Source organism: Bos indicus x Bos taurus, chromosome 11 (assembly GCF_003369695.1).
Source record: "Bos indicus x Bos taurus breed Angus x Brahman F1 hybrid chromosome 11, Bos_hybrid_MaternalHap_v2.0, whole genome shotgun sequence".
Lineage (NCBI taxonomy): Eukaryota > Metazoa > Chordata > Mammalia > Artiodactyla > Bovidae > Bos > Bos indicus x Bos taurus.
Genome location: NC_040086.1, coordinates 59,985,852 through 60,011,127, shown reverse-complemented (window position 1 = coordinate 60,011,127; position 25,276 = coordinate 59,985,852). Strand labels below are relative to the sequence as shown.

At 40.1% G+C, this 25,276-nt stretch overlaps 1 long non-coding RNA gene and 1 pseudogene across 2 annotated transcripts in view; both read left to right on the top strand.

Annotated features, from left to right (window-relative positions):
* LOC113901348 overlaps positions 1 to 25,276 on the top strand; it is a 136,592-nt gene that overhangs the window by 34,998 nt on the left and 76,318 nt on the right. The window lies entirely within an intron of this gene.
* On the top strand, positions 14,379 to 15,353 carry LOC113901346 (annotated as a pseudogene). Its single transcript, XR_003513390.1, has one exon. The product of XR_003513390.1 is annotated as an rRNA-processing protein FCF1 homolog pseudogene (transcript).

The following is a 25,276-nucleotide window of genomic DNA, read 5'->3' as shown; positions in this document are numbered from 1 at the left end:
TGACTGTGGCTCAGATCATGAACTCCTTATTTCCAAATTCAGACTTAAATTAAGAAAGTAGGGAAAACCACTAGACTATTCAGGTATGACCTAAATCAAATCCCTTATGATTATACAGTAGAAGTGAGAAATAGATTTAAGGGCCTAGATCTGATAGATAGAGTGCCTGATGAACTATGGAATGAGGTTCATGACATTGTACAGGAGACAGTGATCAAGACCATCCCCATGGAAAGGAAATGCAACAAAGCAAAATGGCTGTCTGGGGAGGCCTTACAAATAGCTGTGAAAAGAAGAGAAGCGAAAAGCAAAGGAGAAAAGGAAAGATAAACATCTGAATTCAGAGTTTCAAAGAATAGCAAGAAGAGATAAGAAAGCCTTCCTCAGTGATCAATACAAACAAATAGAGGAAAACAACAGAATGGGAAAGACTAGGGATCTCTTCAAGAAAATCAGAGATACCAAGGGAACATTTCATTGCAGAGATGGGCTCGAGAAAGGAAATGGTATGGACCTAACAGAAGCAGAAGATATTAAGAAGAGATGGCAAGAATACACAGAAGAACTGTACAAAAAAGATCTTCATGACCCAGATAATCACGATGGTGTGATCACTGGTGTGATTCCAGACATCCTGGAATGTGAAGTCAAGTGGGCCTTAGAAAGCGTCACTACGAACAAAGCTAGTGGAGGTGATGGAATTCCAGTTGAGCTATTCCAAATCCTGAAAGATGATGCTGTGAAATTGCTGCACTCAATATGCCAGCAAATTTGGAAAACTCAGCAGTGGCCACACGACTGGAAAAGGTCAGTTTTCATTCCAATCCCAAAGAAAGACAATGCCAAAGAATGCTCAAACTACCGCACAATTGCAGTCATCTCACACACTAGTAAAGTAATGCTCAAAATTCTCCAAGCCAGGCTTCAGCAATATGTGAACCGTGAACTTCCTGATGTTCAAGCTGGTTTTAGAAAAGGCAGAGGAACCAGAGATCAAATTGCCAACATCTGCTGGATCATGGAAAAAGCAAGAGAGTTCCAGAAAAGCATCTATTTCTGCTTTATTGACTACGCCAAAGTCTTTGTGTGGATCACAATAAACTGTGGAAAATTCTGAAAGAGATGGGAATACCAGACCACCTGATCTGCCTCTTGAGAAATCTGTATGCAGGTCAGGAAGCAACAGTTAGAACTGGACATGGAACAACAGACTGGTTCCAAATAGGAAAAAGAGTCCGTCAAGGCTGTATATTGTCACCCTGCTTATTTCACTTCTATGCAGAGTACATCATGAGAAACGCTGGACTGGAAGAAGCACAAGCTGGAATCAAGATTGCCAGGAGAAATATCAATCACCTCAGATATGCAGATGACACCATCCTTATGGCAGAAAGTAAAGAGGAACTAAAAAGCCTCTTGATGAAAGTGAAAGTGGAGAGTGAAAAAGTTGGCTTAAAGCTATACATTCAGAAAACAAAGATCATGGCATCTGGGCCCATCACTTCATGGGAAATAGATGGGGAAACAGTGGAAACAGTGTCAGACTTTATTTTTCTGGGCTCCAAAATCACTGCAGATGGTAACTGCAGCCATGAAATTAAAAGACGCTTACTCCTTGGAAGGAAAGTTATGATCAACCTAGATAGCATATTCAAAAGCAGAGACATTACTTTGCCAACAAAGGTTCGTCTAGTCATGGCTATGGTTTTTCCTTTGGTCATGTATAGATGTGAGAGTTGGACTGTGAAGGAAGCTGAGCACTGAAGAATTGATGCTTTTGAACTGTGGTGTTGGAGAAGACTCTTGAGAGTCCCTTGGACTGCAAGGAGATCCAACCAGTCCATTCTGAAGGAGATCAGCCCCGGGATTTCTTTGGAAGGAATGGTGGTGAAGCTGAAACTCCAGTACTTTGGCCACCTCATGAGAAGAGTTGACTCATTGGAAAAGACTCTGATGCTGGGAGGGATTTGGGGCAGGAGGAAAAGGGGACGACAGAGGATGAGATGGCTGGATGGCATCACTGACTCGATAGACGTGAGTCTGGGTGAACTCCGGGAGTTGGTGATGGACAGGGAGGCCTGGCGTGCTGCAATTCATGGGGTCACAAAGAGTCAGACAGGACTGAGTGACTGAATTGAACTGAATTGATGCTCCCAGATGTGTGAGCCTAGGATCTAGTCATTTCCAAATACTGGTAAAACTGACAGAAGAGTGAGAGTGTGACCTTAAATGGAGCCAAGAACTTTTCCCTGCTACTATAACCTTTAGTTATACAAAAACAAAGATTTTATAGAGGGGCACAGAATATTAAACCACATGGAAATTAGAGCTAAAATTGAGCAAGAACAGCTGTAGGTCAGCTAAAACTGATTGGAAGCCACAGAGCAGAAGAGGAGCTGAGGGAAGTCAGGAGTCTTGGAAAAAATTGGCAGTAGTATTAAAACTGGTTGTATCTCTGGATACTAGGAATATGAAAATATTTCCCAAAGTTTTACCATTTTTCTACCTTAACTCCCTTTTTGTTTATGCTGCTTCTTAGTTTAAATGAGAAAATTCCTTAAGTCATCTTTCATCAGATTTTATCGCAGAATCTTGCAAAATTTTGGAAACTAAAACCAAGTCAACCAAAGGAATTTTTTAAAAATCACAGTTGTTTGGAAAGCATTTATTATTGCATCAAAGAGCATTATACCCCTCAACATCCTCTGACCACCTTATCATAGTCAATATAGTCATCATCATCTTTATATAACTATTGTCTTAATTATTCAGTTCAGTTCAGGCGCTCAGTTGTGTCGGACTCTTTGCAACCCCGTGGACTGCAGCACACCAGTGTTCCCTGTCCATTACCAACTCCTAGAGCTTGTTCAAACTCATGTCCATCGAGTTGGTGATGCCTTCCAACCATCTCACCCTCTGTCGTCCCCTTCTCCTCCTGCCTTCAACCTTTCCCAGCATTAGGGTTTTTTCCAGTGAGTCAGTTCTTGACAATAGGTGGCCAAAGTGTTGGAGCTTCAGCTTCAAAATCAGTCCTTCCAATGAATATTCAGGACTGATTTCCTTTAGGATGGACTGGTTGGATCTCCTTGCAGTCCAAGGGACTCTCAAGAGTCTTCTCCAACACCACAGTTCAAAAGCACCAATTCTTTGGCACTCAGCTTTCTTTATGGTCCAGCTCTCACATCCATACATGACTACTGGGAAAACCATAGCTTTGAGTAGATGGACCTTTGTCAGTAAAGTAACGTCTCTGCTTTTTAATATGCTGTCTAGGTTGGTCATAATTTTCTTCTAAGAAGCAAGCGTCTTTTAATTTCATGGCTGCAGTCATTATCTGCAGTGATTTTTGGAGCCTAAGAAAATAAAGTCTGTCACTGTTTCCATTGTTTCCCCATCTATTTGCCATGAAATGATGGGACTGGATGTCATGATCTTAGCTTTTTTAATGTTGAGTTAATAGTTAAGAATGTTGAGTCTTAATGATTAGCATTAACCATCTTCCAGGCACCAAAGCACATGCTTTGTATGTAATATCTTTCAATATCTCAGAACAGACCTATGTGTTAGATATTATCCCCTTTCCAATATTGAAAACCAGAGGCACAGAGAAATTAAGTAACCCACTCACAGTCACAAACTAGTAAACAGTGAAGTTAAAAATCAAATGCCAACCCATTTAACCCCACTGTCAGGCTCGTAACTGGCTCACCATATTCACATTTTCACTCAGTCATTGGTACTTGATGGAAGCAGATTTACCATGATCTAGTGAAGCTTAGCTTTCAGGCCTTTTCATTTGTATGAGCGCCTTCCAAAGATATGTCTTTGTAAAATTAACAATCAGTTAAAACTGCTGTCTCTCAATCCAACTCCTCCTCACGTCATGGGGCATTGGAGTGGCTGTGGACATTTTTGGGATCATGCTGAATTGGGAGTTGGAGACTATATTTAGTTTGAGTTCTATGTGATATTTTATGTAGTTTACAGTCACTTTTGTGTACAGTTAACCAACTGCTATCTATGTTGGCGTAGGAATGGCTTTTAGTAATTCTCTTACCACTGATTGTGCCAACTCACGAGGTGTTGTGACAGTTAAACCGAGAGTTAAAAGGTGGTGGGAAGGAAAAAGAACAGAGAGGGGATTAGAGCAAATATTACATTTTTGACATTTTAAATTAAACTTGTTTAAGAATTCAAAAATCTTAAAGCTCCTTACTATTAGAATTAGCTAATTAAACCATTAATGAAATTAGGTACAGTATTTTGGAGACATTTTATTAAGTGGTTTATATGAATGTTCATCATTTTTTCTGGATAATGTGCTTATATGAAGCAACTCATTCCCCTGTGGTGCCTGATGATGCACAAATTTGATGAGAAGGAGTCCTGGCATATGATCACATGTGGTGTGTGATAAATTTATAACATTGGCCTGCCCAGCTTGAGTTGTCAGATGAGCAGTGAGAGGTCTACCTGGGACATAATCAATGAAGCATTTGTCTGGAGAATGAGCAAATGAATACATGAACGAATCATTAGATGTATAGGGTTTATATATTATCAGATTTACATAGTATTCTCTAGACTGAGATCCCTTGGTTCAGAGAGGCTGAGTGATGTACCTCCTAACACTCCATGGCTTCCCAAGCGGTGCTGCTAGTGGTAAAGAATCTGCCTGCCAGTGCAGGAGACACAAGAGACGCTGGTTCATTCCCGGGTCAGAAAGATCCCCTGGAGTAGGAAATGGCAACCTGCTCCAGTATTCTTGCCTGGAAAATCCCATGGGCAAAGGAGCTTAGTGGGCTACAGCCCATGGGGTCACAAAGAGTTGGACACAACTGAGTGACTGTGCAAACACACACAACACTCAATGGCTGAGTGAAACAAGGACTCAGGTTGCCTAACTTTCATTCATGTGCTCTTTAATAAGATTTCAGATCATGGATATTTTCTAGAAGGCTTTAAATAAATCTTCATCATTTCTAACCACTAAAAAGTACCTCCTTTAATAGCCTAGAGACTGCTGTCCTTCTGTGGAAAAGAATTCCTTTTTAGAATATCAAGGAAATAAGGCAGTGATTGTTTTAAATATGACTTCATGTTATCTGACCTGGTTCTGATAGACAAGCCAGAAGAGTCTTGCAGAGGTGGGATGAGGTGGGGAGTTGGGGGTGGGAGATTCTCTGTTATTGTTTAGTCGCTAAGTCATGTCCAACTACTGGAAACGTAAGAGATGTGGGTTCAGCCCCTGGGTCAGCAAGATCCCCTGGAGAAGGGCATGGCAACCCACTCCAGTATTCTTGCCTGGAGAATCCCTTGGACCGAGGAGCCTGGTGGGCTACAGTCCATAGCATCACAAAGAGTTGTACATGACTAAAGCGACTTAGCAGGCAGGAATGTCCAACTCTTTGCAATTCCATGTACTATAGCCCACCAGACTCCTCTGTCCATAGGATTTCCCAAGCAAGAACACTGGAATGCGTTGCCATTTCCTTCTTCAGGGGATCTCTCCAACCCAGGGATTAAACCTGCGTCTTGACTGCATTGGCAGATGGATTCTTTACCACTGACCCACCAGGGAACCCCGGAGAGACTCTTTAGATCAAGCGTTTTCAAACTGAGAGTCTTGACCCATTAGTGATTAGTGAAATCAATTTAGTGGCTGAATAATAAAAAAGAAAATATCAGATTGCATTGCCACATGATAAGGGAAGTAAGTATTGCTTAGGTAAAACTTTGATAGACCTTGTCATAATATCTATATTTTTTAAGGTGGATTGTGGTCAGGATTTTTTAAATTAATTAATTATATTTTTAATTAAAGTATAGTTGATACACAATATTATTTAAGTTATAGGTGTATAATATAGTGAATCAAAATTTTTAAAGGTCATACTGTTTATAATTAATATAAAACCTTGACTGTATTCCCTGTGTTGTACTATATATCCTTGTTGTTTATTTTATACCTAATAGCTTGGACTGCAAGGAGATCCAACCAGTCCATCCGAAAGGAGATCAGTCCTGGGTGTTCTTTGGAAGGAATGATGCTAAAGCTGAAACTCCAGTACTTTGGCCACCTCATGCAAAGAGTTGACTCATTGGAAAAGACTCTGATGCTGGGAGGGATTGGGGGCAGGAGGAGAAGGGGACGACAGAGGATGAGATGGCTGGATGGCATCACTGACTTGATGGACGTGAGTTTGAGTGAACTCCGGGAGTTGGTGATGGACAGAGAGGCCTGGTGTGCTACGATTCATGGGGTTGCAAAGAGTCAGACACGACTGAGTGACTGAACTCAACTGAACTGAACTGAATAGCTTGTACCTCTTAATGCTCTACCCCTATATTGTCCCTCCCCTTAGCATTTTTTTTTTTAAAACTAGGGTTGGTGACCAAGTGCCTAGAACAGAATAAGAGTAAAACATTCAGCATAGTATGTATTTAGAGGGCATAAACGTAGGGCAGAAATGTAACTGTTTTCGATTGAGGGGAAAAGGAAAGAGGAGGACTACCACAGTTGGGCCAGCCCTTACATGACGCACAGAGGAGGAAAAGCTCAGAGCCTGGGTTGTAATGCCAGAAATTGAGGCCTGGAGGTCTCCACAGAATGGGTGGGAGACCCAGGGCCCTGAAAAGTCTCTCACTGAATGGAGATTCAACGTGAGCTTGAACCTGTGATGGAATCTGATGTGGACAGGCTTACAAGAGGCCAAGTGAAAGCAGAGGTCACTGGGCTTGGGAGAATTTCAAGGTTGTTGACTTTGTAGTCAATTGAGCTCCAGGTTTATTCAGTCCTAGATTTTGAAGGTATGAAAGGCTATACCTGGAGTTTATTGGGAGTGAGTGAAAAAGCACTGGAGAATCTGGCACACTGGGCACCTACTGAATTGTGGGGGACCCTAGAGGCAGTGGGGTGGGGTAGGCCAGACCTATACAATAGGATTAAGATGTCATCACTGCTGCCTATGTCATTCAGACTCCTTATACACAAAAGTTAAATACTTATAATACTGAAATGCTATACCAAATAATATCCAAGTAGAATAATGAGTATAAAAGTGTTATATTCACCTTTTTATTAGCATTTCCCTACTGAATCTTTTCCCATTCCTTTATTTTTAACTGTGACAAGTTGTTTCACGTTCACGTGTGTCTCCTGTAAATAGAAAATAGTTATTTTGATTTGAGAACATATCAAAATGTAAAACAGTGTTTTGATTAGGAAGATGAGTAACTGTCAAGATTCTAGCATGTTAAAGAAGCAATTATAAGAAAATACTAAAAAATATTAACTATATAACTGGATGGGTTAAAACAAATAGTTCACCAAGTAGCTTGAAATACAGCTCACTAAATCTGAATCTGTAAAATTGTGATTACTTGTAAGTGACCAGAAGAAAAAGAGAGGTGGGAGCAAATAGTACTATCAGATCATATTGACCAATTCCAGATTATTTGGGATTTGAAATACAGCTATTGTGGAAATTAAAAAATGATTTTAAGAAAGATATGTGCTTTATCTATTTTAAAAGTCATTTGAGGCCTTGGGAAAAGGTCAAAATTTAGCTTGAAATTTTTATATAAGAAAAAATCTCTAATATCAATAAATCTACATCTTAACAAGATATTTGTCTTCTAGCTAGAAGAGTAAAAAAATACTTTAGTCTTAAAATTTCTGGGAAAAATACTTGAACCATGTTTATTATATTTATATAAAAATACAGTATAATGGCTCCACTGTCAAGAATTCCAGGAGTTGAGTGTAGTTTTGTTATTGTTTTCATCTATGTTATCCAGTACCAGGATAAGTTTTGGTTGAAATGTTTATGCTCTTTTACCTGATTTACTTTATTATGTCATAAAGAAGACTGGCAAAAACCACCCTTTTCCTGGTGTGGAGTAGAGGTTGTGGGAGAGGAAAAGTGGTCTAAGGATTGACAGACTCTGTTACTACATGGTACCTTTTCAAGGAATTTTAAACATGCTCTTAGTGATGGTTTTCCTTTTTGCTTTCTCCTTTGTTTACATTTAATTCTTTTTGTAGCTTGGGTTAACAATTAGTTCATTTGGTACCTACTTTCTTTTCAACAGCTATTTGCTTCTGATAAGATTTCGTGGTCTCCTATAATTAGTTCGAATCATTCTTTTCTAAATATATGCTATATTAACAGTTGTTTTTTCACTTTGCACCAGAATTATTCAAGGAAAAATTTTTAATAAGCTGATTAACTTTAGGTTTGTTTCATGTTTATTTGAGGCCCTTTTGCTGTCTTCTTTTTATGTTATATTTTGGAAATGTTTTTTGGTAACTAATAAATAGTTATAGACTATTTTGATGAGCGCTTAGTAAGGATGTCAGTGATAATTTTTATTGAATCAAGACCTAATTTCAGCAGGCAGTATAATGCTCCATTTTCCTCTCTTTTATGTGGTCTGGTGACTAGTGAGCTATGAGTTGATCTGATGCTGTTTCCTCAAGTCCAGAAGGTGAGCAGCAGTGACCCCTGAAATGATGGCCAAATTGGGTGTGTGACTGTGTGTGGCAGTTCTTGGAGGGAGTTGCCGCTTGTCCTTAGAATTTGAAATACATCAGTTTTCCACAATGAAGCAAGGACAACAGTAGGATGGAAGCAGGAACATAGGCTCAGAGTCAGAGAGACAATCGTGAGCTGTCTTCTGTGAATAAAGGTCAATATGAAGCGATGCCTCCCACCTCCACTTGCTTCCCCGTGTCCTCAGGGCAGCATCCTGACTCCTCAGGTGGCTCTACAGCCCTTTGTCATCCTCAGGTCTCTGCCAGTGTCTCCAGCCTCATCCTGGAAGCTGACCCTGTTTTCATTGTCTGTCTGTCCTGGTCACATTCACTTAATCCTTGTTCATAGACAACAAAACCTTCTCTGTCTCAGATCTTAGTTTTTTTCTTCTACCCTTGGTCATTACATCACTGTGGCTCTTGCTCTTTCTGTTCCTTCAGAATAAAAAAAAAAAAAAGAAGACTGGCAAAGGATCAGAACAGGAAAGTCAACCTGCCCACACTGGCATCAAACTTTCAGGATTATGAGCATCTGGTAACTGTCTGAGTGGACCTACTATAAATAGCTGTGAAGTACATTAGGCATGCTGCCATTATTCAGGTGGTGGCATTTTCTGTTCTGATCATCTTTGCATAGGATAAATTTCTTCTCAGTTTCTGTGTTAACAGAAAGAGGGTTAAGATTGGATGGTTAGTGTGGTAAACATGGACTAACCCAACAGGGCCAACAGGTATCAAGCAGAATCAGTTTCACTGCCAAGCTAAGCTAAAACTTAAAACAATCATTTTCTCAGGTAAGACAGAAGTACTTTGTGGGCTATAGTTAGCTAATTTCAACAACAGCATTTGACAATGTATCAAAGCTCCCTTACATCAGCCATAGTTAATTAGTATGAGGTAGCAATTATACTTGGAGAAGGCAATGGCAACCCACTCCAGTACTCTTGCCTGGAAAATCCCATGGACGGAGGAGCCTGGTAGGCTGCAGTCCATGGGGTCGCATAGAGTCAGACATGACTGAGTGACTTCACTTTCACTTTTCACTTTCATGCATTGGAGAAGGAAATGGCAACCCACTTCAGTGTTCTTGCCTGGAGAATCCCAGGGATTGCGGAGCCTGGTGGGCTGCCGTCTATGGGGTCGCACAGAGTCGGACATGACTGAAGCGCCACAGCAGCAGCAGCAGCAGTAGCAATTATACTATTAATGTGGAAACACTGAGATACTATCTGAATGAAGTAGTAATTAGATTAGAAAGGATTTAAAAGATAACTCTCATTGGAAATCATGTTATCAAACTTATTGGAAAAATAATCATTGTTGAAACTGAGTTATACTTGGAGGCTCTATTTTCTCTACTTTTGTATATCTTTGAAGATTTCCATTAAATAAGCGATAAGGAAACAAAAGTGTAAAAGAACCTGAATCACTTTTTTTTTAACTCCTCTAGAAGTGAAAATAAAGTTTTAAGTGACAGGTTATGGAAAAAGTGAGTGCTGCAATGAGTATAACTAGACCTTACCACAAACTGAAGGGCTGACTCATTTGAAAAGACCCTGATGCTGGGAAAGATTGAGGGCAGGAGGAGAAGGGATGACAGAGGATTAGATAGTTGGATGGCATCACCGACCCAATGGACATGAGTTTGGGTAAACTCTGGGAGTTGGTGATGGACAGGGAGGCCTGGCATGCTGTGGTTCATGGGGTTGCAAAAAGTCGGACACAACTGAGCGAGTGAACTGAACTGAACTGAACCATAAATTGAATTAATAGTCATTAAAAATTTTTGCATTGATTTTTGTGTGTATAAATGTGTCAGCTTCAGTGCTCATAATATATGTGGTAAAAGTGAAAATGAAGTCGTTCAGTTGTGGCCAACTCTTTGCGACCAGACTACTGGAGTTGGTAGCCAGAATACTTGAGTGGGTAGCATTTCCCTTCTCCAGGGGATCTTCCCAACCCAGGGATCGAACCCAGGTCTCCCTCAGACACCTTGCAGGCTGATTCTTTACCAGCTGAGCCACCAGCAAAGCCCAATATATGTGGTAAGGCTGAGTAAAATGTTTTTTGTATTTTTGTAAGTCAAATTCATTCTGAAAATTACCAGTGGCCAATGTCACTGAAGCTGATAGAGGGCAGCATGGTCTTGTGATTTTTAGCAACAGAGAAATGGGCTAAGATCCCAGTTTTGCTTACTAAAGATGTAGACCAATTAAATCATTAATCATTAACATCATTAAGTGACATGTAGTGTTCAGCACGGTACCAGAACATCGTGATGTAACAGTAGTGGGATAGTGGTAAGTTTGGAGTCACACATGGGCTAGAATCCTGGTTTGGCCATTTACAGCCATTTGATGCTGGGCAAAATAACTTAAACTTACTGGACCAGGTTCAGCATCCTCTTCTCTGTAAACAGTAACAATAATAGCTAACTGAGAAGGTTGTTTTAAGGATAAGATGAAATATAGCCCATTATGTATCTAGAACAGTGTCTGATATATGTACAGTAAACAGTGGTTGTTATTATTACTGTCTGCTCTGTTGAGTATGATGTAGTCTCTCCATAGTGATAGTAGAATATATTAATAGAAATATTCTTAGTGGTAAGTAGAATATAGAGGTAGAAATATCTTACTGCACTATACAGTATAAGATAGACATATGCAGGGTAGCCTAGCTCTTGATATGGGCAACATTATTCAGATGAAATTTTCTTGTATCAGTCTCTCAGGCTCCTTTACTTAAGGGGATCTAACATCTATGTTTCTTGCCACCTCTCAGCTGATATTTTGAAGCATCAACCAAGAAGAAACAGGCCTGCTAAAACCTGTTTCACCCTCTAACTTTGCACCCACTGTCTTCACAGCTAGCCCTCTCTTCCAGGTGCCCTTATTTCCAATTGATCTGACTCTAGGTCTGCCCCTGGCACCATGACGATTGCCTATCTCATCCTCAGATCAGACCACCCCTTGCATGCCATTGCATGGGTGAAGTTTAACCACCCACCCTAGGCCTGGATGTTAAGGCTTCTATGTTCCTCCCCAGTTAAGAGTGTGTCCACCTTTTTAAACAGTTGCTTTCTCACTGCTGCCCTCTCCCTGGCTCTATTTCTCACCCACCCCAACTCTTCCTAGCTTGCTGCATAACATGCATAAGTATCTAGTGTGTAGAGGATATTCAGTCAATATTTTTTTGAATAAATGATGTTTAATCATGGAAATGGGACAATATTCAGTTGAGCATAGGCATGAGTGTGGGTAGTTCTGTAAATCATTGTATATTTAATACTCAACGCTGGGCCTTTTGTTGATGTCTTTCTATTCATTCTGATTGTCTAAAGCTCATTCTGTAATATATTTTTCAGGAAAGTCACTGGGAACAACATTTCCCTGATAGCAGTTTATTTGTGCCCTTTATACTTGAGTCAGTTTTGCTCTAAAACAGGTATTTCAAACTTTAACATCTCAATTTTCTCAAAACCCTGGTCACTTCTTTCTATCTTCTCATTGGCAATAGCAAACCTCACCTCCAACATTATAGAAGAAATAGGAGCACCATTTCTGAATATAAAGCATGTAAACCATTCTTCATTCCTGTTGTTAAAACTGAGAGCCTGTCCTTCCATGGTGGCTCAGGTGGTAAAGAATCTGCCTGTAATGTGGGAGACCTGAGTTTGATCCCTGGGTTGGGAAGACCCCCTGGAGGAGGGCATGGCAGTATTCTTGTGTGGAGAATCTCCATGGACAGAGGAGCCTGGTGGGCTACAGTCCACTGGGTCACAGAGAGTCGGACATGACTGAGCAATTAAGCACAGGACAGCACTTCTCATTTAGATTCCATTCCCTCCTTAAGGAACATTACACTGTCAGTTATAGTTTTTTGTTCTTGTATGTTTAAACTTTCTCTTTCTTGATTAGACCCTTCTTATCAAGTTTTAAATACATTCCAGTCATTCCCATTTAAAAAGAAAAAGTCACTCAATCCCACATTCCCCCTCCAACTATCATCCTTTCATCTTATTATCTCCTGCCCTCTGTGACACACTTTTTGAACATGTGATTCATACATGCTGTGTAGCTGCAGTGGTTGCCTTCTCAACATCCATCTCCCATTCTTCCCACAGAAGCTGATTCTCTCATGGCAGCAATGGGTCAAACTCAGTTCAGTTCAGTCGCTCAGTCGTGTCCGACTCTTTGCAACCCCATGGACTGCAGCACGCCAGGCCTCCCTGTCCATCACCAACTTGATGCCATCCAACCATCTCATCCTCTGTTGTCCCCTTCTCCTCCCACCTTCAACGTTTCCCAGGATCAGGGTCTTTTCCAATGAGTCAGTTCTTCGCATCAGGTGGCCAAAGTATTGGAGTTTCAGCTTTAGCATCAGTCCTTCCAATGAATATTCAGGACTGATTTCCTTTAGGATGGACTGGTTGGATCTTCCTGCAGTCCAAGGGACTCTCAAGACTCTTCTCCAACACCGTTGTTCAAGAGAATCAATTCTTTGGTGCTCAGTTTTCTTTATAGTCCAACTCCCACATCCATACATGACTACTGAAAAAACTATAGCTTTGACTAGATGGACCTTTGTTGGCAAAGTAATGTCTCTACTTTTTAATATGCTGTCAAGGTTGGTCATAATTTTTCTTCCAAGGAGTAAGTGTGTTTTAATTTCATGGCTGCAATCACCATCTGCAGTGATTTTGGAGCCCCCCAAAATAAAGTCTGCCACTGTTTCCATTGTTTTCCCATCTATTTTCCATGAAGTGATGGGACCAGATGACATGATCTTAGTTTTTTGAATGCTGAGTTTTAAGCCAACTTTTTCACTCTCCTCTTTCACTTTCATCAAGAGGCTCTTTAGTTCTTCTTCACTTTCTGCCATAAGGGTGGTGTTGTCTGTATATCTGAGGTTATTGATATTTCTCCTGGCAATCTTGATTCCAGTTTGTGCTTCATCCAGCCCAGAGTTTCTCGTGATGTACTCTGCATATAAGTATGTATAAGTACATGGGTCAAACTAAAGAGTTTTATTTCCTAATCTCCCTTGCAGCTAGCAATGTCCACATGGCACAGCTCTGACAGATGACGTGAAGTCAGCTGTGGATTTATAGAAGATGTTTGCTTTCCTGGTATAGGTACCAGACCTTTCCCCTGATGTTTCTTTCTTCCTTCTGTCTGTAGCACTGGCTTGATAGCCATTTTGAATTCCTGATTGGAAAAAAACCAAAAAACAAAAAAGCCATCCACTGAGGATGACAGAACAGAAAGAAAGGTTCTAGGACATTAATGACATCACGGAACCATGCACCAGCCTGAATGTCACCCTCTGTCATTCTTGCTATGTGAGAAAAATAACTCTATTTAGTTAAGCTACTGTCATCAGGTTCCATTACATGTGACCAAATATGATTCCTAATCTATACTCTTGCTCCCTACATTTCCTCACTCACCTTTGACTCACTCTCAAACCATTCCATTCTGGCTTCTGGCCCATCATTCCACTGGACTCACCAATGACCTGCAAGTTGTGACATCCAGGAGACATTCTTAGTTCTCATATTACTTAACCTCTCAGCAACATTTGACTCTGTTGTCCATGACTTCCTTTTTGAAACACTGTCTTCTCACAGCTTCTGTGGGTTAGTTCCTTCACCTCTAACTTCCCTCCCTGTCTCTTGCGTGGATTAATGTTTATCTTCGAGCCAAATTTAACATCTTTCAGCCTCTATAACATACCATGGCCTCAGCAACATGCTTTTCCTTCTATCTGAAATGTTCTTCCCTCCCCCCTCTTGCCAGCTAACTCTTCCTCATCCTTCAGTTCTCCATCCATTCTTCACTTTTTCAGGAAGGCCTCCCTTGACCTCCTCGTGAGGTCAAATTTCCTTATTCTGTATTCCTTCTTAGCTCTTACATAGTTATAACTTTACTATCTTAGTGTAACCCTAAGTTGCCTTTTTCTTCAGAATGTAGGCCCCATGATGGCAGAAACAAGTCTATTTTTGCTCATCATTTTATCTCCAGAACCCTAAATATTCCCCAACACAGAATATGTGCTCAAGAATTAGTTCTTGGTACTTCCCTGGTGGTCCAGTGGTTAAGACTTTGCCTTCCGGAAAGAAACAAGAGCACGGCGTGAACATGGGGAAGCAAAAGAAAACATGGAAGTATGTGACCATGAAGCGAATGCTTAGTCTCAGAGATCAGAGGCTTAAAGAAAAGGATAGATTAAAACCGAAAAAGAAAGAAAAGAAAGATCCCAGTGCACTCAAGGAAAGAGAAGTCCCCCAACACCCTTCCTGCTTATTCTTCCAATATAACACACAGCTGGGCCCACCTTACCACATCCTGGTTGATACCAACTTTATCAACTTTTCCATTAAGGCCAAACTGGACTTAGTGCAGTCAATGATGGACTGTCTGTATGCCAAGTGTATCCCTTGTATAACTGACTGTGTAATGGCTGAAACTGAGAAATTAGGGCAGAAATATAGAGTGGCTTTAAGGATTGCCAAGGATCCAAGATTTGAACGATTACCGTGTACACAAAAAGGAATCTATGCAGATGACTGCTTAGTACAAAGAGTAACTCAGCACAAGTGTTACATTGTGGCCACAGTTGACCGGGACCTTAAATGAAGAATCTGGAAGATCCCTGGAGTTCCCATCATGTACATTTCTAACCATAGGCACAACATTGAGCGGATGCCAGATGATTACGGAGCCCCTAGGTTCTAATGAAAAGGGAAACTTTCTCCACCTTCCTTTGACCTGTTTTCTCTTTTGCAAGTTCATTAAACATGCTATAGTGTGAAAAAAAAAAAAAAAAGACTTTGCCTTTCAATGCAGGGGATACGGGTTTGATCCCTGGTCAGGGAACTAAGATCCCACATGCCTTGGGGCCAAAAAACCAAAAAATAGAAAACAGAAGTAATATTGTAGCAAGTTCAACAAAGACTTTAAAAATGATCCACATCAGAAAAAGTCTTAAAAGAATTAGTTCTTGGAATAAATGGATAAATATACAATTATATAGTGATATTTTATTGTCTGTCTTCTTCCAGTTCCATGAGAGAAGGAAACATCTATTTTATTCACAATTGGATATGCAATACCTAACACATACTGCATGGCACATAGAAAGAAACATAATATATTAATTTTTTAATGAATAAAAGAATAAATGAATGAGTATGGTTTCAAGATAAGATATTTTAGTAGCTCCACCAGCAGCATGTCATTGTTTTTTTTTTTTTTTTTTTTTTTTTTTACTATCTTTTGATTAAGTTTCTGGTTATGATAGAGCACCAAATATCTTTATTGTCTCTAGAGAAGAGTCTTTTTGGAAAATATTATCTATTAGCTTCAATATATCATGTCTAAAATAGGCTGTCTGTAAAAATGAATCTATACACTTCTCCCCCTCTTCACTGCTGTCACCCTCATCACACACTATCATATTTCCCCTGGACTAAATTGGACCACACACTTTTCCTTAAGCATGATTTATTAAGCTGTTCATAAACTTGAATAGTCCAGAGTTTTTATTATATCTCAGGACCAAGGATATATCTGCTTATGTTATCTCAAAGAAAGGTAGGCATGTTTATACTTTTACTATAAAATATAGCATAATTTTTTCCCCCAGAACAGTTCAGTTCAGTTCAATTCAGTCGCTCAGTCGTGTCTGACTCTTTATGACCCCATGAATCACAGCACGCCAGGCCTCCCCGTCCATCACCAAATCCCAGAGTTCACCCAAACTCATGTCCATCAAGTCGGTGACGCCATCCAGCCATCTCATCCTCTGTCATCCCCTTCTCCTCCTGCCCACAATCCCTCCCAGCATCAGAGTCTTTTCCAGTGAGTCAACTCTTCGCATAAGGTGGCCAAAGTATTGGAGTTTCAGCTTTAGCATCAGTCCTTCCAATGAACACCCAGGACTGATCTCCTTTAGAATGGACTGGTTGGATCTTCTTGCAGTCCAAGGGACTCTCAAGAGTCTTCTCCAACACCGAAGTTCAAAAGCATCAATTTTTTGGCACTCAGCTTTCTTTCCCAGATCAATATGTACTTTAATCAAAACTTCCAAGCTACTCGTTTACCTTAAGGAAAAAATCATATAACCTAACCAGCAAAGTCCTTAGCAAACTATTTACATATTAATTTTTCAAATATACACGTACATTTGACCCTTGAACAAAGCATTGGTTAGGGGCACCATCTCTTCAAAAATCCTCATATGATTAATTTTAGAGTTAGCCTTTTGTATCTGTTTGTACTTTCACACTTGAGGATTCAACCAACTGTGGATCGTGTAGTATGTATTTACTGAAAACAAAACAACCCCCACCCCCTGCAGTTAAACCCATGTTGTTAAAGGGTCAACTGTGTGTTCCTAGCTGGGAACCCTCTAATTTCTGAATTCTGGAACAAATGAGCGGTTGTCACACAGACTCCAGCCTTTTACCAGACTTTTTGCACCAACTCCTCTCTTTCCCCTCTTGTGGGACTTCCACAAATTTCTCCAAATGCCTGGCATTCAGGGCATTGTCACCCCATAGAGCAATGTACCACAGAAAGATGAAGGCTGAGTGATTGGCTTAGCAGCAGATCAAGGTAAGCAGGTAAACTTGACGAGGTTAAGGACCTGAATACAGATCCCCTTATGCTATTCAAGTTGTGGACTTTTATTAAAGTCTTCATGTTTTCCAGTGGTCATGTATGGATGTGAGAGTTGAACTGTGAAGAAAGCTGAGTGCTGAAGAATTGATGCCTTTGAACTGTGGTGCTGGAGAAGACTCTTGGACTGCAAGGAGATCCAACCGGTCCGTCCTAAAGGAGACTAGTCCTGGGTGTTCATTGGAAGGACTGATGCTGAGGCTGAAACTCCAATACTTTGACCACCTCATGTGAAGAGTTGACTCATTGGAAAAGACCCTCATTCTGGGAGGGATTGTGGGCAGGAGGAGAAGGGGACGACAGAGGATGAGATGGCTGGATGGGCATCACCGACTTGATGCACATGAGTTTGGGTGAACTTCAGGATTTGGTGATGGACAGGGAGGCCTGGCGTGCTGCGATTCATGGGGTCGCAAAGAGTCAGACACGACTGAGCGACTGATTTGAACATGTTGCCACAAGAGGAATGCACACCTTAGTCTAAGTCACTTCCTGATGCACTCCTCACTCTGCTAGTTTCCTCCTCATTTTTAAGACACCAGGTTAAGCCATTTGCCAGGCTAAATTAATCAAACATAGATGCCCTAATTCCTCACCCCCACCCTAAGCTATGCAAACTGGGGAGACCAAAGACCGAAATAAGATGCACACAACCCCCACTCCATCTGGCAACATATATTCAACATGCTACAAAAAGTATAATTTCCATTTTATTGTCTTTTCAGAGAAACCAGTATTTCTTCAGTCTTTAAGGACTTGGATCCTTACATGGGCTTTGGTGGAGGATGTGGGGCAGCACCCACAGGTCTAAATCGGGGTGGAGGTGTTCGGTCCTTCCAGGCTTCCTGAGAGCGATTCCTGACTACCTTGCTGTGAATGGCACAACTCACTCAATAATGTATTTTCACATATAGTTTGGGAATCACATAGGCATTGAAAACACTCGCTTCAGAAATGTCCCTGACGGCTCTTTTTCACCTTGCTTACAGTTTCCTTTGTTGTGCAAAAGCTTTTAGGTTTAATTAGGTCCCATTTGTTTATTTTTGCTTTTATTTCCAATACACTGGGAGGTGGGTCATAGAGGATCCTGCTTTGATTTATGTTGGAGGGTGTTTTGCTTGTGTTTTCCTCTAGGAGTTTTATAGTTTCTGGTCTTATGTTTAGATCTTTAATCCATTTTGAGTTTATTTTTGTGTATAGTTTTAGAAAGTGTTCTAGTTTCATTCTTTTACAAGTGATTTCATTCTTTTACCAGTTTTCCCAGCACCACTTGTTAAAGAGATTGTCTTTAATCCATTGTATATTCTTGCCTCCTTTGTCAAAGATAAGGTGTCCATAGGTGCATGGATTTATCTCTGGGCTTTCTATTTTGTTCCATTGATCTATATTTCTGTCTTTGTGCCAGTACCATACTGTCTTGATGACTGTAGCTTTGTAGTACAGCCTGAAGTCAGGCAGGTTGATTCCTCCAGTTCCATTCTTCTTTCTCAAGATTGCTTTGGCTATTCGAGGTTTTTTGTATTTCCATACAAATTGTGAAATTATTTGTTCTAGTTCTGTGAAAAATACCGTTGGTAGCTTGATAGGGAGATTGCTTTGGGTAGTATACTCATTTTCACTATATTGATTCTGGGTCAGGGGATCCCCTGGAGGAGTGCACAGCAACCCACTCCAGCATACTTGCCTAGAGAATCTCATGGACAGAGGAGCTGGCAGGTTACAGCTCATAAGGTTGCAAAGAGTCAGACAGCACTGAAGTGACTTAGCACGCATGCACGCAGCAACAAGGATGGACCTAGAGATTATCATACTAAGTGAAGTCAGTCAGACAGAGAAAGACAAATACTATATGATATCACTTATACGTAGAATCTAAAAAATAATGCAAATGAACTTATTTACTAAACAGAAACGACTCACGGACTTAGAAAACAAACTTATGGTTACCAAAGAGGAAAGGCAGGGGGAGGGATAAATTAGGAGGTTGGGATTAACATATATACACTAATAAGTATAATAGATAATCAACAAGGACCTACTGTATAGCACAAGGAACTCTATTTAATACTCTGTAATAACCTATATGGGAAAAGAATCTGAAAAAGAATAGATGTATGTATATATATATATATATAACTGAATGATTTTGCTATACACCTGAAACTAACACAACAATGTAAAGGCACTATACTCCAATATGAAATTAAACATTTTAAAGTTAAAAAAAAAAAAGAAAGAAATGTCCCTAACGGCTGCAGCTTCTACAGTGTTCTTAATGATGAACTTCTTAATGGCCTTATCCTTGGGCGTGCATCGGGCACAGTTGGTGCAGTGAATAGGCTGCATGTGGCCGTGGCCCTTTTTGGCATGACCATTGTTCCTTCTTTTCTTGGTCATCTTGGAAGCGGGGAGGCGAGAGAGCAAAAATATAGCATATTTTTTTCTTGTGGCAGAGGATTATTTCCATTCTTCATTCTAGAAAATATTTACTTAAGGAAAAGTAGTATTTTTAAGCTAGCAACAAATCTTTGTTTTCAAATGACCAAACTGAAAACATCCAGTTTAAAAACAAAAACAGCCAAAGACCTTTTAACTGCCCCTACCTCCCTGCCCCATGAATTCTTAGCCTTTGAAGTGCCTGAGATGTTCAAGGAGATTGACAAGAAGAGTCAGTTATGCAATTTTGACAGCTCTGAGAATGCACCCAGTCTTGTAGTCAACATATCTGGATCCTGCCCTTCCTCCAAGGTCAAGCTCCTATCTTTCTTCCTCAACAAACCTTCCCTTCACCCACTCACAGCTGTGATGCTCAACTTATTATTAATATATATGTCTAATAAACATATGTGTATATGTATCCTTTCTCTCTAATCAGCCTGAGAAGGATGGAACACATATCTTACATACTTTTGTATTCTCGAAACTTAGTACAAAATCTTGTAGGTGAAAGGTTTTTCTGCTGCCACGGCTTATTATTATTATTGCTAATTAGATTTACCAAGCACTTGCTATTGTGCCAAGCACTGTGTTAGGCTAGTAGGTGCTATTATTGTTCCCTTTTAACACAATGGGCTTCTCTGATAGCTCAGTTGGTAAAGAATCTGCCTGCAATGCAGGAGACCCTGATTTGGTTCCTGGGTTGGGAAGAAGGGATAGGCTACCCACTCCAGTGTTCTTGGGCTTTCCTTGTGGCTCATCTGGTAAAGAATCCACCAACCTGGGTTCAATCCCTAGGTGGGAAGATCCCCTGGAGAAGGGAAAGGCTACCCATTCCAGTATTCTGGCCTGGAGAATTCAATGGACTGTATAGTCCATGGGGTTGCAAAGAGTCAGACACGACTGAGAAACTTTCACTACTTAACCAATGAGATTTTAATTAACTTGCACAAGTCATAACTAGTGAGCAGTGGACCTAGGACTCAAACCCAGTACATCAGATTTCAGAACTGGTGCTTTTAACCACTAGGATACCTTGCTCCTCATGAATATTCATAGGTATCAAACTCCAAGAAGGCTGCATTTGCTCCTGACTAACGTTGAGAGAGTACCAGATGACCAGCTTTGCTCATAATTGCATGACTGCATTCTCAGTCACTCAGTCGTGACCAACTCTTTGTGACCCCAGGGACTGTAGCCCACCAGGCTCCTCTGTCCTTGGTATTTTCCAGACAAGAATACTGAAGTGGATTGCCATTTCCTCCTCCAGGGGATCTTCCCAACCTAGGTATCAAACTCGCATCTCTTGCATCTTCTTGAATTGACAGGCAGATTCTTTACCACTGAACCCCTTTACCCCTGAGAAGCCCTTGCTCATAATTACTCAGAGGCATTTCAAATTGTTTTCAAATAAAGTTGTTAGTCTGAAAACTTCTCCATTTTCTGCCCCAGAGGGCCAAAAGAAAACCATCTCAATTTAAGATTTAAGCTTTATTTGTTGAAGTTACTAGCTAGTTAAACCGGAAGCAAGAAAAGCATTTTGTGTTGGCATGACAGTAGAAAGCCTTTAGCCACATTAAGAAAGAAACCATTTTTAAAACAGCAGGAAGGGGTGATGTGTAGAGGTCCACTTTGACATTTTGATTTGCACTTAAACACATAGCTCAGGGCTATACAAAGCCACTATGCTAAGACTGCAGAAGCATTAAAAATCAAGTTGCCTTAGCCTTATTAATTTTCTAGAGGACTGTTCAGTTCAGTTCAGTCACTCAGTCGTGTCCGACTCTTTGCGACCCCATGAATTGCAGCACGCCAGGCCTCCCTGTCCATCACCAACTCCTGGAGTTCACTCAAACTCATGTCCATCGAGTCGGTGATGCCATCCAGCCATCTCATCCTCTGTCATCCCCTTCTCCTCCTGCCCACAATCTCTCCCAGCATCAGAGTCTTTTCCAATGAGTCAACTCTTCGCATGAGGTGGCCAAAGCACTGGAGTTTCAGCTTTAGCATCATTCCTTCCAAAGAACACCCAGGACTGATCTCCTTTAAAATGGACTGGTTGGATCTCCTTGCAGTCCAAGGGACTCTCAAGAGTCTTCTCCAACACCACAGTTCAAAAGCATCAATTCTTCGGTGCTCAGCTTTCTTCACAGTCCAACTCTCACATCCATACATGATTACTGGAAAAACCATAGCCTTGACTAGACAGACCTTTGTTGGCAAAGTAATGTCTCTGCTTTTGAATATGCTATCTAGGTTAGTCATAACTTTCCTTCCATCATATCATCTCTGGGGAAATATTTCCCTAAAGCTCTAAGCCTCTTGGTGACCAGGATGAATAAATTGGTCTTCTTCCTTTTTGTTTCTCCATTTTCTGCCCTAGAGGGCCAAAAGAAAACCATCTCAATTTAAGATTTAAGCTTTATTTGTTGAAGTTACTAGCTAGTTAAACTGGAAGCAAGAAAAGCATTTTGTGTTGGCATGACAGTAGAAAGCCTTTAGCCACATTCCAACTTAATGATGGAAGATTAGCCAAGGTTGTTATTAAGTTTTAATCTCTTCATTTAACTAATGAGTTGATTAATACCCTTTCTGTCAAGAAAAAAAAATCTTTACAAAGTCTTGACTGTTGATATTTTAACCAGCTTACCCTGTTGTAGTTTGAGTAAAAGGCACTATATCACAGACCACAAAGTTTCCTCAAAAGCTCCAGAGAAACAAATACATGGAGAAAAAAAGTCCAAGGGTACAATAATCCAGAGACTTGAACATGCAGCAAAATGGAGTTTCTCCAAATTAGGCAGCAGGAGAAGCAGCAGATAAGATCAACTGGCAACCGAAGATATCCTTGTTATTCCCTGGGCTAGAATCATGCTGGCAGAAGCTTTAACTAACTAAATTTACTTGCAAGTTCTCCAAAAGGAGTGATTATATTGCACCAGGGTCACTTTTTATAACACGGTATTTTGCAAGCAAGTTCCTAGGACCTTTACAAGTTCTTAGTAAAATATTTGACTTCTAAACCTCAATATAAGTATTAATGTCAACATGTCCATTACATGTCCAAACTATAAAAGATATGAGTTTAACTATCTACTGAAAATGGAAACTCCAGTAATTTTTATGACTTCTTAGAGCATACAGTCTTCATTTTGAAATACTAAAAGCCTCCAGGAGGTATTTATCCAAAATTAGCCTCCTTATGCGAAGAACTGACTCACTGAAAAGACCCTGATGCTGGAAAAGACTGAAGGCAGGAGGAGAAGGGGATGACAGAGGATGAGATGGTTGGATGGCATCACCAACTCAATGGACATGAGTTTGAGTGAACTCTGGGAGTTGGAGATGGACAGGAAGGTCTGGTGTGCTGCAGTCCATGCGGTTGCAAAGAGTCGGACACGGCCAAGCAACTGAACTAAACTGAACTGAATGACACCTTGGGATAGCCCTGTGCTGGCAGCACCTGTAGCCAGATCTGGTTACAGTTATTAAATCTAATGCTGGAGCTGCTGACCTCAGGAAGGCAGGTGTCCTCTTCAACAGCAGGTCCCTATTCTGGTCAATAAAAAATATGCCCTATTAAATTGCCTTCAGGGCCGTCTGTTTGCTCAGATATCTGGCCAGCATAGTAGCCTTGTCACAAAGTATTAATGGAGTTTTCATCTGTTCCCCAAATAAGTTGCTCTGTAGTTAATTAAGCATTACATTTCCCAAAAGAAATACTCACTTGGCTAAATACACAATAACATTCATCAATTTATTGATTAATTAATCCAATATGTATTGAACATCTATTATATGCTAAACATTGCAAGGTTATGGAGATACAAAAATTAATGACAAGGAATGTCTTTCATCAATAAGCTCACCTTAGGAACTCAATAATTGTGTAAAGGATCCAGATTAGATCCTCTATCTATATTTTATCCGCTTAGCCCAAACTTCAAAGCCTACTTCAGGGCTTACCTCTGCATCCACTCATTTAGGAAAACTTTATTGGGTTCTTAAAGCTGTGTTAGGCACTGGAATGATGAAGATGAAGAGAATATAATCCCCAACACCAGAAGCTCCCAGCCTTGCAGGGAGATGGACAAGGTAGAAAGGACCAATTGTGGAAGACAGTGTAAGCCAAGCTAATCAAAGAGTGTGGGTTTTACAGCAGAAGCAAAGAGGTATTAGACAACCCTAAGCAAGAGAATTGTGATTAAATTTGCATTTTATTATAGAAAAATCAACTTAGCAATGACAGAGACAACAGATAATAAGGTAGAATGACCAGAGGGAAGAAACTGGAGGGGAGGAAAGTCGAAATTCCAAAGTGATCCAAGAAGTAGAAATAACATTTTAATAACAAACTGAATGTGAAAACTGAGGGAGAAGATGAAGTCCAAGATGACTTCTATGGATTCTGGTCTGAGTGGCATTAGCAGCAGGAGAAGGAAGAACAGGATTGGTGGGAAAATGAGTTCAACCTTGAACATTGCAGGAGTCTTTGGAACAGCCAGGTATCAGCATCAGGTTTGCTGTTATAAATATTTGTCTAAAACTCATGAAAGAAGTAAGGGTAGGAGGTAAGGATTCAGGCTGAAGCGTGATTATGGATGACATTGCCAGTTCTGTAGCCATCCCATACAATTCCCTAGTCCCAAATGCCTTTTACTCATCTGACATTCTTTTTTTTAAATTAATCTATTATTCATTAATATCTTCAATACATATGGAACTTCAATATCATATTCCAGGTGATGCCAAAAGACCCTGGGTGCACATAGATAAATAAGCTTTTAAAAAAAAAAAAAAAAAGCTTATCTATTTGGCTGCGTCAGGTCTTAGTTGTGGCATATGGGATCTAGTTCCCTGACCAGGGATCAGACCCAGCCCCCTGCACTCAGAGTGTGCAGTCTTAGCCACTGGACCACTAGGGAAGTCCCAATAAAAAAAAGCTTTTGTTCCCTACCCTAAAGGATAGGATCTCATAACCTGGCTGTTGACTGTAAACTAACTCTCTAATTCTGTGTGTGTCTGTCACATCTCTAAGAAGAGGATAAACTCCCAAAGTTTATCCTCATAAAAAAATTAAAAAAAATTTTTTTTTAATTTCTGTAAAAACCTAGCACAAAGTTCTGTTCATTGTAGATGCTCAGTGTGAGCCTTGAAAGATAGATTCATTACTTATTTTAAAACATAGGCCAATTTATTTATTTTTAAATGCTTTTTGGGGAAGAGATCTGACTAGAAAAGTATTAAATTTTCATTATAAAAATTTAAAAACTACATTAAAAAGATAAAATAATAATCATTAATATACTGTCCAAAGTAACCACTATTAATATTTTATGTAAAATACCCATAATCCTTTAAGTACAAAAATATGCCTTATTACATTTTTGGTAAAAGGCTTCATATTGAACATATTTTTTGTCACTTTTTTTAATTTAAAAATGCTATATCACAAACATACTTTAGTACCAGTAAATATAGATTTTCATCATCATTTTAAAACCATTTCATCATTCCATTGTATGACTGTCCTATAATTTATGTAACAGGTCCTACACCGATGGAAACTTAAGTTTCCTAAGAAAAAATACTTAAAAAAATAGAAATATACCATATATTC